Source organism: Amborella trichopoda, chromosome 2 (assembly GCF_054954075.1).
Source record: "Amborella trichopoda isolate Santa Cruz 75 chromosome 2, AtrichopodaSantaCruz75HAP2 v2.0, whole genome shotgun sequence".
NCBI classification, from domain to species: Eukaryota; Viridiplantae; Streptophyta; class Magnoliopsida; order Amborellales; family Amborellaceae; genus Amborella; species Amborella trichopoda.
This window is the reverse complement of record NC_142337.1, coordinates 56,075,039-56,087,931: the sequence shown is the minus strand read 5'-3', so window position 1 is coordinate 56,087,931 and position 12,893 is coordinate 56,075,039. Positions and strand designations below refer to the sequence as shown.

The 12,893-nt window shown below is 35.9% G+C and overlaps 1 long non-coding RNA gene across 1 annotated transcript; it reads right to left on the bottom strand.

Annotated features, from left to right (window-relative positions):
- Positions 1-4,003: 4,003 nt before the first annotated feature.
- LOC148783370 (uncharacterized) lies at positions 4,004-10,876 on the bottom strand. The gene is made up of 2 exons (XR_016049709.1): positions 10,739-10,876; positions 4,004-4,043 (listed from the first exon to the last, which is right to left on the bottom strand). It is a non-coding gene; the product is annotated as an uncharacterized LOC148783370 (long non-coding RNA).
- Between the last annotated feature and the right edge of the window lie 2,017 nt (positions 10,877-12,893).

Sequence of the window (12,893 nt, the reverse complement as noted above, 5' to 3'; positions counted from 1 at the left end):
ACGCCGATAGGCTTGTGCGACCCAACAAATTTTCCATTGGATCAGGGCCGTCCGTGAGATATGGAGTGACCTGATAAACAAGTCACCTAAAATGAACCCACTCGAACAAGAGAGAGAAAATGACGCTCACCCACCTGACTAAGAGAGAGAGAGAAAGGCCTGGACCTCTCAAATAAAGGACCAACCCATAAAAGAGTGAAAAAAATTAGAGCAAACCCATGAGAAGTGAAAAAGGATGAGAGAAAAGAAACATGTCCCGGTGGGTTTGGGAGTAGAGGTTTGAAATGCTCTTTCACCTATAAATCTCCCCAATGAGCTCGTCATGCCCTTCCATCTTGTGCCCTGTTGCCAACTAGATCAGTGTTCAAAAGAGCGATCAATTTTTTAAAAATCAGCCCACTTAATCGGGATTAGTCACTAGCCAATCTCGAGTTGTCTTGATTTCAAGAGTCATGTATTTTGAAAAAAAAATTCAGTACACTGATCAGACGATTTATAGTCGACCCAATTTGTGCACTGTTACAAGCTCTCTCTCAGTTGGGTTCTCCTTTGCTCTCTCACACTCTCTCTAACTTTGGGGCTACATCTCTCTCTCTCTCTTTCTCTAATTCTCTCTCTAGAACTGTTGGGGCAGGGGATTGCCCCAACCTCCGTCACCTCTCTCTCTCTCTCTCTCTCTCTCCCCTGCCCCAACCTCCGTCACCTCTCTCTCCCTCTCTCTCTCTCTCTCTAACAGTTGGGGTAAGCCTGCCCCAACATCTCTCACTCTCGTTCTCTCCCTCTGGAATGTTGGAACAGGGAACTGCCCCAACCTCTCTCTCACCTCTCTATCTCCCTATCCATCTCACTCTTAACTGTTGGGTTCACTTTTTTCTCTCACTCCATCTCTAACTGTTGGCACAGGCATGCCCCAATGTCTATCTCACTCTCTCTCTCTAGAACTATTGGGGCAGAGGACTGCCCCAACCTCTCTCACGTCTCTTTCTCCCTCTCTCACATCACTCATTATTGGGGCGCGAGCCTACCCCAACCTCACTCTCTGTTGAGTTATTTTTATCTCACTCTCTGTTGGGTTCTATTTATGTCACTCTCTGTTGGGTTCTCTCTCGCCAACTGTTGGCGCAGTGTCTCTCTCACTCTCTCTGATAGTGGGTTCTCAGGCCAGCCTGCCCCAACGTCTATCTCACTCACTACTGCTGGCAGGGTAATGCCCCACCCTCTCTCTCTCTCTCTCTCTCTCTCTCTCTGCTGGGTTCTTTCTCACACTCTAATTTCCTTCAATTACTAGATCACTAATATTTCTTTAGGTACCTAAAATTTTTCCACAAAATCCAATTATACCTATAGTATTTATTTTTTCTGTTTTTTATATGATAATATATAAAAAAAAATACAAGTAAATCTTTTTAAAAAAATACAATTTTTTTGGGATTTTTTTTACTGAAATTACAGTTTTAAAGGAAAAATCAAAACACTAATTGGTCAATTTAGTCGGAAGCGGTCCGACTAATCGAATCAAGCTAGGACCGACTAGTCGGCCCAGCCTGATTCCTTTTGAACACTGAACTAGCCCACCCATGCCTCTCTCTAACAATCAGATGCGATGAAATTGACGCTGGTGGTTTTAACACTCAACGTTGGATCATTCTCTTTTTATCTCACAGGGTAACTTAGGTTGAAACTTGTGTTTTTCTTAGTTTTTGTATTACTCGTAGATTTTGTACATTACTCTTTCTCTCTTCTTCTTCTAGGTCGGCATCAAGATTGGAATTATTTTAAGCTTTTTTACTACATTGTTACACAAAATTATAGGGCCTGCCTTTCTCTCCTAGATCGCTATCTCCAAAATTGGATCTTTTCTGTTATTACAGTATATTCCTCTCTCCCTCTCTTCTTGGTGGGCACTTAAAAAACAAATGAATCTTTTGGCCTTTGTCATATTTTCAAGCTAAATCAGAGTCTTTTAAACTTTCTTGATGAGAACTGAAAACTTTACTGGGTTACTCTTGAACCTTTTTTTGGCTTCTTTCATTTTTCTATTTAAATTGAAAGTTGATAAAAACATAAGTTCCATCATCATCATCTTTTTTTCAATTATCTGAAGTTAACCACACAAATCTTGATTTGTCATTCTACTCTATCAAGGGCCACACTTTCAATGAGTCCAAAAAAGACAAATTTCATCTCTTGTATTTTTGTGAAAGGCAGATATAAGCAAAAGGTTTCCCGGTTAGCTGAGTTAAAGTGGCTAATTCATTGAAAATGGTGCTCTCAAATGACATTGGCTTGCTCCACCCTTGGTAGGTAGTTTACTCTATCGTATCTATTGTAATTCCGGATTGTTCATCTCTTTTTCATGTAGATGTAAGCTGAAAATGTGATCCATGTAAGTCTTAGATCCAGCACTTTTATTTGTTTATTGCATACTTGCATGTTTTTCAGACACTTATACACATACACAGACTGTATAGTATTTTGTCACATTAAGAGTACACTTACATTGCGCACACCCATAACATTTGGGGTCCATTTGTCAACACCAGTGTACAAAGCCACAACTCGGGGACGGGACTTGGCCCCAACCGGAGGCGAGTAAACTCGAGCTAGGTCTGGCCAAACCTAAAAGTATTAAAAACTTTCAAAAAATCCAAAAAAATAAGAAATATATGTCTAAAGTACAATTAAAGAAAACATTTCTAAATGAGATAAAAAAAAATAATAAAAACATGAATTTTGAAAAAATCAATTTATGACAAGGTCCTTTTAGAAATAATATAAAAAGAAGAAAGAATATAAAAATAAGTACTCATGGTGACTCCTTATAGAAAAAATATAAAAAGAAGAAAAAATACAAAAATAAGTACTCATGGCGAGCCTGAATTGGCTCGCCCAAGTTTTTTTCCACACTTGTCAACATACAAAACAACAAAAAAAATTGAAGAATGATATGACCTCAGAGTAAAGCTATAAGAATGATTGAAATAAGCTTCATTGAAAGTAGAAACCTAGACAGAGATAACAACTAACAAAGCCAAGAAACATCAAAGAAAGCAAGGAGGTGAAGCAACGTAAGAGAAGGGAAGGCAGCTCCTTGAAATTAATTGAAAGACGATTGCTTGAAAATATGAAAGTTGAAGCTTCAAAGTAAAAAACTTTTGCAATACAAAGCAAACGCCAAGTGAGATAAAACAGGAGAAGACGAGCGGGCAACCAGGTCTATAGTTCAAAGTTCCAGGTCTCTCTCTTTTTTTTTCTTTTTTTTTATGACAATGTTCCTTACTTTTATTAATTATGAACTATCCGATATAATCAAAGACTGAAAATAAACATCTCTGGTAGCTAAAGAATCTGACACACCTCTCTCTCTCTCTCACTCTCAAATCATAGGCCCTCAATCTATTTTTTTTTTTGTAGTTTCTCCCCAGCTACAAAAATGCAATTAATCAAGGGACTAGCATAGTTGTTTCCCATTTGGGTTTTGTTCAAGTGTCTTTGAACCTCCAAACTCTACTCTTACCCAAATGATACGCATCTCTCCCCCTCAAGACACGGTTAATTGACAAAAAAAACGAAATATAAACTCAATTGGCCTGGGAAGAAGTTTTACCCATTTAAAGTGGGAAAAAGTTTATATACTGTCTAAACCTTACACCGTAGGGGTAAGGTACACCTAAAAAACCTAATAGTAAAGGTTGTTGTGGAAAATGCTCATATCCATCATCTCGACCTCGAAATTACATAAAAAAGAAAGGGCATTTCTAATCCTAAAAATAGTTTATCTTTTAATACATTATCTAGACCGTCCATTTTCAAGACTTTCAAGTTCTTATAAATCTGCTTAGAACTTTAAACTTTAAATTTCATTATTGGGGCAATAATGGATTTTCACATCATTACAAAGCTTTGTGTCACCGAGACAGTATTTTCGACATAGTTTTGAGGCGCACCTTACTTCAATAGTATAAGGTTGACACCTTATACAAACCTTACCCTAAAGTATTCCGCCACCCCCTCTCGTTCTGTATCACGCGTATCTCTAATTTCTGCACAAGAATCGTATGCATAACTGAACTCATCCACTGGGCCGAACATTGCTCATCTAAAAAGACCATCATATGATCTCTCGCTCATCTAAAAAGACCACCATCTAATCTCTCTTTTTCACACACATACATATAATTCATCAACTTTCTCTCGCTCATCTAAAAAGACCACCATCTAATCTCTCTTTTTCACACACATACATATAATTCAACTTAACTAGAGAGAGAGAGTGTGACGTTAAAACTCCAGATAGAGAGATAGACTTTGAAACTCTCTCATATTTTGAGATGAGAGGAGTGACATCTATTGATATATTTATATACATTTACCAGATAAGTGCAAAACCATATACACTCAACAAATTGATATGATCAACCTTAAATATCTCATTTATGATAAGAATTAGATGATTTGTTTGTTGTTGATGAGGTGGTGATAGATTTGATGAAATGAAGTTTTACAAGTTCATTAATACACGCCCTCAAGCAGAACGTCCGAGCAAATAGAGGGACAGACGATCAACTTGTCACGAAGCATGTGAAACTTAACAAAGTGCAGTACTTTAACGAATAAGTCTGCCACTTGGTCATCGGTAGAGATAGAGAACATCAAGACCTTTACGAAGCACATTTTTGCGAACAAAGTGAAAGTCAACCTCCATGTGTTTAATATGTGCATGAAATACTGGATTAGATAAGGTAAAAAATTGTGCAAGTCCTTGAGAAAAATGTGAATCCAATATAACTCGACAGCAGTACAAGCCAAAGATATATATTCAGATTTTGTACTTGACCTAACAACAACGAGTTGTTTCTTAGCACTCTATGAGATGAAGTTGCTACCAAAGTAAACGCAATAACCACTTGTCAACAGGAGATCATCTGAACTGCCAGCGCAATCCGCAACAAAATAAGCAACCAGATTTAGTTGTCCGGCTAAAAGTGAAGACCATAATCAATCATGCCTTTAAGATACTGTAGAATGTGTTTGATAACAACCCAGTGTATCACAGTGGAGCTGTTCATAAATTGACACACTTGATTAACGGGAAAAGCAATGTTGGGCCATGTTATTATTAAATATTGGAGAGCACCAGCGATACTCCGATACTCAATACCATCAGGAATGGATCGCCTGTATCCTAAGATAATTTGCTACCAATGACAGCAGGAGTTGTGTAAGGTTTGACCCCAATCATTTTAGATCGTACAAATACGTCCGCAATATATTTAAATTGACATAAAGAGATTCCCTTAAGTGAGCAATGTACCTCGATGCCCAAAAAATAATGTAAGGGCCCAAGGTCCTTCATGGTGAAGAGAAGCTCAAGATCATGGATCAATATATTTAACTGGATGCCACTATTGCCAAGGATAAGAATATCGTCGTCATAGATTAGAACAATGGTGTTAGTGCCATCGTCATGGAGAAGAGTTGGCATTGGATTCACATGCTTTTCAAGGACTTGTACATTTTTTTTACCTTCTCCATTAATCATTTGGTACAACAACAGTTGTGCACTATTTTTAGCTACTAATCCAGTATTTCATGCACGTACTAAGCACATAGAGGTTGACCATCACTTTGTTTGTGAAACTGTGCTTCGTAAAAATCTTAATGTTCACTATCTCTAATCATGACCAATTGGCAAACTTATTCAATGCTTCAAGACAAGCTGACTGTCCAGTCTGCTTGACATTCAACGAGTGTTAAGCATAAATTAAACATAACATCCCTCTCAGAGATACCTCAGCCCTACTTTGTAACTGAATCAGCTTTATGTTATTGGAAATTGTCAAAAAGTAAATTCTCCCCGTTAAAACTTCTATTACGTTCCTTCGAAACTTCCCACAAAATCACTATTTTCCACACCACACTGCCAACCTTAGGTACAAAAAAAAAAGCGCAAATTGAGATACCACTCTGAAAATATCTTTTAGCTCATGGTTTTGTAGACTATTTAAGGAATGTACAAGTGGCATTAAGCACTTTTTGACATATATAAATATTTAACATCTCATTAGGAAATGCAAGAGTTGAACATTGTGTTTACCTCGATTAAATGGGTAGTCTATACTCAAAGCTTTTTAAGTAAAATCGCATAACCTCAACCCAATGCATTACTTTGAGTACCAATTAAAGAACACAAAAATGTTTTTGAAAGCTGATCTATAATCAAGAGGCTGAATAAACCTTAAAAGACTCTCCTGACATATATGAACAATTTCTCAAAATCCCCACCTACTTCATCGTAGAGAAGCTAATTGAGGTGCTAGTCCCCTGACTTAACTCTTTTCCTAGTGATTCTACATCCTCCTATCCATTATTATCCTATCAGCCCATGTTGTTCTATCACTCGAGAATACTGCAAAACTAGTTATTAAAGTAATCACGGTAAAATATGAGTATCAGACTCCTTGGTTTTACCAAATGCGGTAGTATACACAAGCAGAAATTAAAAGACTCTCTATAAAGCAAACATTGAAAAAATTTGTTTAAAACGTTGGGTTGAAACTCTATGCCATCATAGAAGGCGCATTCACTGGAGCGAGATATTCAAGCCCTACAAATTTATTCCAAAAACAAAGGCATAAAAAATAAAGAATCAAAGTCTGTTTTGCCAAAGAAGGCAATTTAGCTACTTAGTGATAAAATAGTAGGAGGTCAGAGACTGCATAATCACCTGGAAAGGAGTTAGGTTAGGGGTTCAAGCACCCTAACTGAATTCTCTATGATGCAATAGATGAAGGCTTTCGGAAACTATTTGTGTCCATTAGGAGAGACTTTTAAGGCTTATTCAACTTACTGATGCAGCTCATCTTTTGAAAACACTTAATCAGTTATTAAACCCAAAATAAAAAAAGATAATTATTATCTGAATTAATGTACTGAGATGGGATTAAACGACTTCATTTAAGAAGCTTTGGATACAAAACACTCACTTTGATTGAAGAAGCAAACTCAAATGTTATTAATTGAAAGATTACATGGTTATAGACTAAAGAAGTATCAAATACCACTAGTACAATTTTTAAGTAGTTTAGAAAACCATGGGCTAAAAACCATAAGCTAAAAGTAAAACTATTACAAAATCGTGCATTGGACTATTTCAAAACCATGGGTTAAAAAGAGACAAAAGACAAGACAAAGATGCTTTCTTACCTGAAGTTAAAAAAAAAATAAAAAAAAAATATCCAATGATAAAAGACATTTTCTTTGTCAAAGGCCTTTTCTAGCTAAAAGATATTATTTTTTACATCTTGGGTCAATAATCTATGAGAGATGAGAGATTGAGGAAAATGTCGCTTTTATGATTAGATCTGAGTAGATGAAGTGAAAATGTGTTTCTAAACTCTTATGTGATTACCGCATACTATTGAAATTGAAAGAGAAGTTCTATAGGCCAGCTTTATGGAATGGAATGCTGGATAGTCAAGAAATAACAAATCCACATAATGAGTATAACTGAAATGAAAATATTGAAATAGATGAATAGTAAAACAAGGAATGATATAATTCAAAATGAATACATTCGATGAAATTTAGGATAGCTCCAATATGCGATAGAATGATGGAAAGTAGATGTAAGTGGTCTGATCATATGCAATAGCGACCTAGAACAATATTGGTTAGGAAAAATAATTTAATTCAGTAGAAAGCTCTAAATGACCAAAAATAACGTCACAAAAGACATAAGTGGAAGTAGTGAGAAAAGATATGGTGACTAATGGTATGACCATTGATTAAAAAGAATCATAGAGTATGATTGGTATAGCTCGATTTCAAATAGTTGGGATGAGTCTTAAATGCTGATGATGATGATAAGCATTTGTCAAGTCTTCAAGAGTCTTTATCATGAACCAATCTAACCAAAATTCTGGCTGCATAAATAGGCTCTTGTTTTTTTTATCAGATCTTTATGGGAAACATTGGGCAGCAAGGTGTGTGCAAAATATGGTCCTTGATTCTTCTTTATTTCTAAAATTAAATATGCAAGGCTTGAATGACCTCCTTCTTTGAACTTTTCAAAATTTTGGACTATAATAGAGTTATGCTCCTTCTGTCGTGTACAGAGCTTCGGCCCAATCTTTAACCAAGACTTTCAGAATTTGCTTTATAACAATTTTTAAAATGCCCACCCTTGTGTACCCAACTATATCAGATAGAACCAGAGATTCTAGCAGCGCATTTTTTGCAGTGATTTGTCTTAATAATCAGATTTGTGATATTATCGTGCATTACTGCACCCCCATCTGGCTTTTCCTTGCAGTTATCCTAATGTTTGATTGACCTTATCATTATTTGCCCATCTTTTAGCTACTACTATAAGGCTTTTAAAAAACCAATAAATGATTTCTTGCCTCAGTTTGCCTGGAGGTAAATCACCAAAACTCAAACTAGATATATCCACACCAATATCATGTCCTATGTTTTCTAAGATAGCTATTCTCATCATTTTTATTTGCCTCATTTTTATTTGCCTTATTTCTATTTGAGGAATTTGGATTATTTGCAAAAGTTTCTGAGATGTCTGACGATGAAACAGAACAATGTCTGGTTCTCACTATTCTCATTTGAGGAGCATCCTCATCTTTCTTCTTCAAAATAAGAGTAAAACTCATTGAGGACTTTTTCTTTTATTGGAGCTTCAAGCTTAACATGTTCCCAATCTTCCTTTTCTTTTTCATTGTCTTTTTCTTCATTTGATACCATAGTTGCCCAATAAGCCATTTTTATTTGCCAAACTCCTTCCTCTTCAGAATTCCATGTACATGTGTCAAACTATGAGGAAAAATGTACTCCTTTTTTTACTCTCTTCTTGGCTTCCAATTTATAGGGTCTAACGTATCCAAGAGCTTCACTTCCCAATAGTTCAATAAAATATTGAACAAGTACAACCATATTTTGGGGCAGATAAAGCATATAAATTTCAACCAGTAAACACTTGCCTGTGATTCTATTAAAAAAAATAGAGTGGGCATCAATAGATACCCATTTTTCTCTTTTTGGAGGAATTACTGGGGGGCCTTCAATATTCCAAGGATTTATTAAATTTTTATAAGTGGGGAGTGAACCCTATCAGAATGTGGTTTTCGCAGGTTGCTCTAAATGTCTGTAAATATATATTCACAAGCCATCACCAAATCCCACCACGCTTTGCTGCGAAAGTCTATGAGTATGGAGTTAAGACTAAAGGCATGTTTGATAACTGGAAGGTATATGTCCCTTGGAAATTGGAAGTTCTCCTTTGTTGGGAAGTAAGAAGTTCTCGTCTTCTGTGTTTTACAACCTACTGGAATGTTAAAAAAATTCTAAGTACCTGTGTTTGATAACATGCTGAAAGATTATATCAGTGTTTGATTAGTTGTAGAAGTTATAGGCAAGATGTAAAATCTTAAAGTTGAGACCTTGAAATTATTACTTTTTTTATTAATTTTTTGATGGAATTTGATAGTGAAAACACCGGTAGGAAGTAACTGAATTTACTTAAAAAGACATTACAAACACTGGAACAATAATATAAGATATTCAGAGCACCAGATAGAAAAGTACTATGACCTAGCAGTATGCATACAATCTACATACAGAACAGTTATCACCATCAAAACTCCAAATCTATACTGCTAATAGCAAACATAATCAAGTAAATTTCGGTGAAATTCATACTGTAGAAGCAAACCAGTTAATCAAAATCGAAAGAAAAAAGATCCAGCAAATTCATCAATCAGAGAACTAGAGTATACCAAATAGACGAAGAAAATAAGTTCAAAGGTGAAACACACGGGCAAGCTTTTTATGCTTCCCCTACAGCATAAAACTTATATACTACCCCTTATCGTCCATTCTGAATGGAGGGCTAAGACTGCCCCAATCACAATGTAACGTCTCTACACTATTTTATTTTTAATTTTTTTTCTATTAACTATTTTGACACCAAATTTTGGACGTCCAGCCCTCTATTAAACTTGCACTAGCGAAAAATATATAAAAAAAACTCAATAAAATAAAATGACCAAAATACCCCTCAAAGTTTCAAGGGGCATTTCGGTCATTATATTTTATCGAAAAATTATTTTTAATCTTTTTTATAGGTGCGCCCCAATGATAACATGGCACATACCAAATTTTATATCCGTACAATTTTTATTAAAAAAAAATAAAAATAGAATACTTTGAGACGTCGGATCTAAGATTAAACGATGAGTGGCTCTCTTGATCAAAATTAGATGGCTGGATGGTAAGGGAAGCATAGATCTTCTATGCTGTAGGGGAAATATAGAAACCTTTCATGAAGAACAATACCCCATCTTATAAAACCCCAAATCAACATGGTAATTCCAGAAAATACATCGAAAATTCTAAATCATCAAAGCATTGCATGAAAAGACCTAAATTTGGTCCAATATATGTGGTAGAAAAGCATCACGAATAACAATTAATCGAAACTGAGATACATAGACACCATACTTGATAAACAGAATCCATTATGGACAAGGCCTAAATTTGCAGAGGAAGGGTTTAGCCATGAAAATCTGCATCATCTCGTAAATTTTCTATCATGCCAAGGAACATATTCCCAACTAGCTGAATTTTCTCTTAGAGAAAAAAAAAATTGCACAAACTTTTTTCTTGCAATAGATATATTATAGGCAGGTGATAAATGAGGCAGAGTAAGCAAAGTATAGTTTCTTACCTTTTTCCAACAACTAGTAGTTGTATCAAACATATAAGAGGAGATGTCGAAGTTCAAGTATATGGTGGTTCCTGTGAACTGCCATTTTGCAATACCATACGTAGACAAGAATGATGCCCCTTAAGAATTGAACACAAGATACTATCCCTTGCACCTATCAATGGGTGAAAAAGAAGTCATACTGGAAGAAACTACTCACTGCATAACAAAACTGAGTAGAATGATTTGGGCTAGGGTAACAAGACTCGTAAAAAAAAAAAATCCTTAGGTGCAGATAAACCCGAAATGCAAAAGCATGTCCAGTGAGATAAACCATTTTCTACAAATGGTCTAAAGAGATAAATCTGAGTGCATGTCCCTTTAAACCAGTGAGATAAACCATTTTCTAAAAATGGCCTAGAGAGAGAAATCCGAATGCTCGTCCCTTTAAACAACTAGTTAGCAGTTGGTGAAACCCTAGGGAGAGACACTGCACGATCTTTCTTCTCAATACAGTGAGAGAGAAGAATACCATTTTCTAGAAATGGAGAAAGATATACAGATAAAGAGAGGAGAGAGGTACCTAGTGAGAGTGGTAAGGAAGGAAGAAGAGAAACTGGCTGCGTTGAAGGCGAGAGGCTCTGGCGCGGCTGAGGCGCGAAGAGAGGGGTGAAGAAATTTTTTTAGGGCGACAGTTTTATCGGGCGAGCTTCAACTACGAAGTTCCTTTTTTAAGTTCCGTGGTTTTCCACGGAACTTTTTTTGTGTGTAAAGATGGGAAGAGCTACAATAAAATGAAGTTCTTTATATATCTTACTTTTTTTTATCAAACACAAAACATAAACGGTAACAGGTCAGTTCCATCTTCTTCTCCCTAACTTCATGTTATCACACGTGCACTAAGAATACTTAAAGCTAGGAAAATAGGAACTCAAACTTGGGGGAAGGAGGACCCAAACCTAGGGCTCTGATTACAGAGGGAGAGGAGAGGAGAGGAGAGGGAGGAGAAGAGAAGGGCTTCAGCTTCTTTTATAGTTTCTATATCCTTCTCTTCAACTCTAGTTGTGTTCCTCTCTTCACGACTAGTTCACTCTCTCTCTTCTTTAAGACAGTATCTCCTCCCTTTCTCTCTCCCCCTCTTATGGGAATAGACTTTAGGCTATTGTCCTTGTCCCCCCATATTTGAGTTCATATTTTTCTAGCTCCTAGTTTCTCAATCTGAGCCAACACACACAGACCTTCTCAACAAAGCGTGGTGGGATTTGGAGCGATTGATTTAGTTACGGTGTATTCCAGGTTCACAAAAAGTAAAAAATGGCTCACTATTTTAACTATTAAATTCCTTTTCTACTCCAAAAAGCTTATATGAGCAGAAAGTTGGTGATATCATCTCGATTAAGTATGAACCTCCACAATTTCAAAAATTAGTTTAAAAATTGTGTCTATTCTTCCCTAAGACGGTGAGAGAGTATTCTATAATCCAAATGACACCACCATCACTCATAAGCCCTCTGGAGTGGAAAAGTTTGTGATGTGAGTATCATCTTCAACTTGATGATAACCAGATTTCTAATCAAACTAGGAAAAAATCATTTTCTCTACCACCCTTTAGATTAATTCTTCTTTATTTGGCAGGAGTCATTTTATGTCAACAGTCACTTGGTTTAGATAAATAAAATTCACGACTAGATGGACTTTTCCTCTTTCTTCTTCATAATGATTCCTAACAATGAAAGTTGCAAAAGAATAGTATTCTTTAACTTGAGATTTCAGTACTTCCTCCTCTTTATCACATCGAATTACTTACGAACTAGAATTTCATGGAGAGTGGGTATATGAACAGTGAGTCAATCTTTATCTCAATTTTCTAAAGAATGTTCAACACCACACTTTTTCAAAGCTTCTATAAATTCTTTTATATCCAACAATTGCTTCTAAATCTATGCCCTTGATCTGCTTTATAATTTCATATTTTCCATGGTCCCATTTAATGTTTAGCATTTTTCATGATTTTATAATTAAACACGATTTCCTGATAAGCAATGCATCCTCATTTTTAAAAAAGGGAGAATTCTGAGTACAATCTCTTCATTCCCTTCTGTTACAAAGATAAGAAAATCTTTTAAACTGGCATAAGGGTTGGTCTCATCAAGAGTTACAAAACCAATTCCAGCTT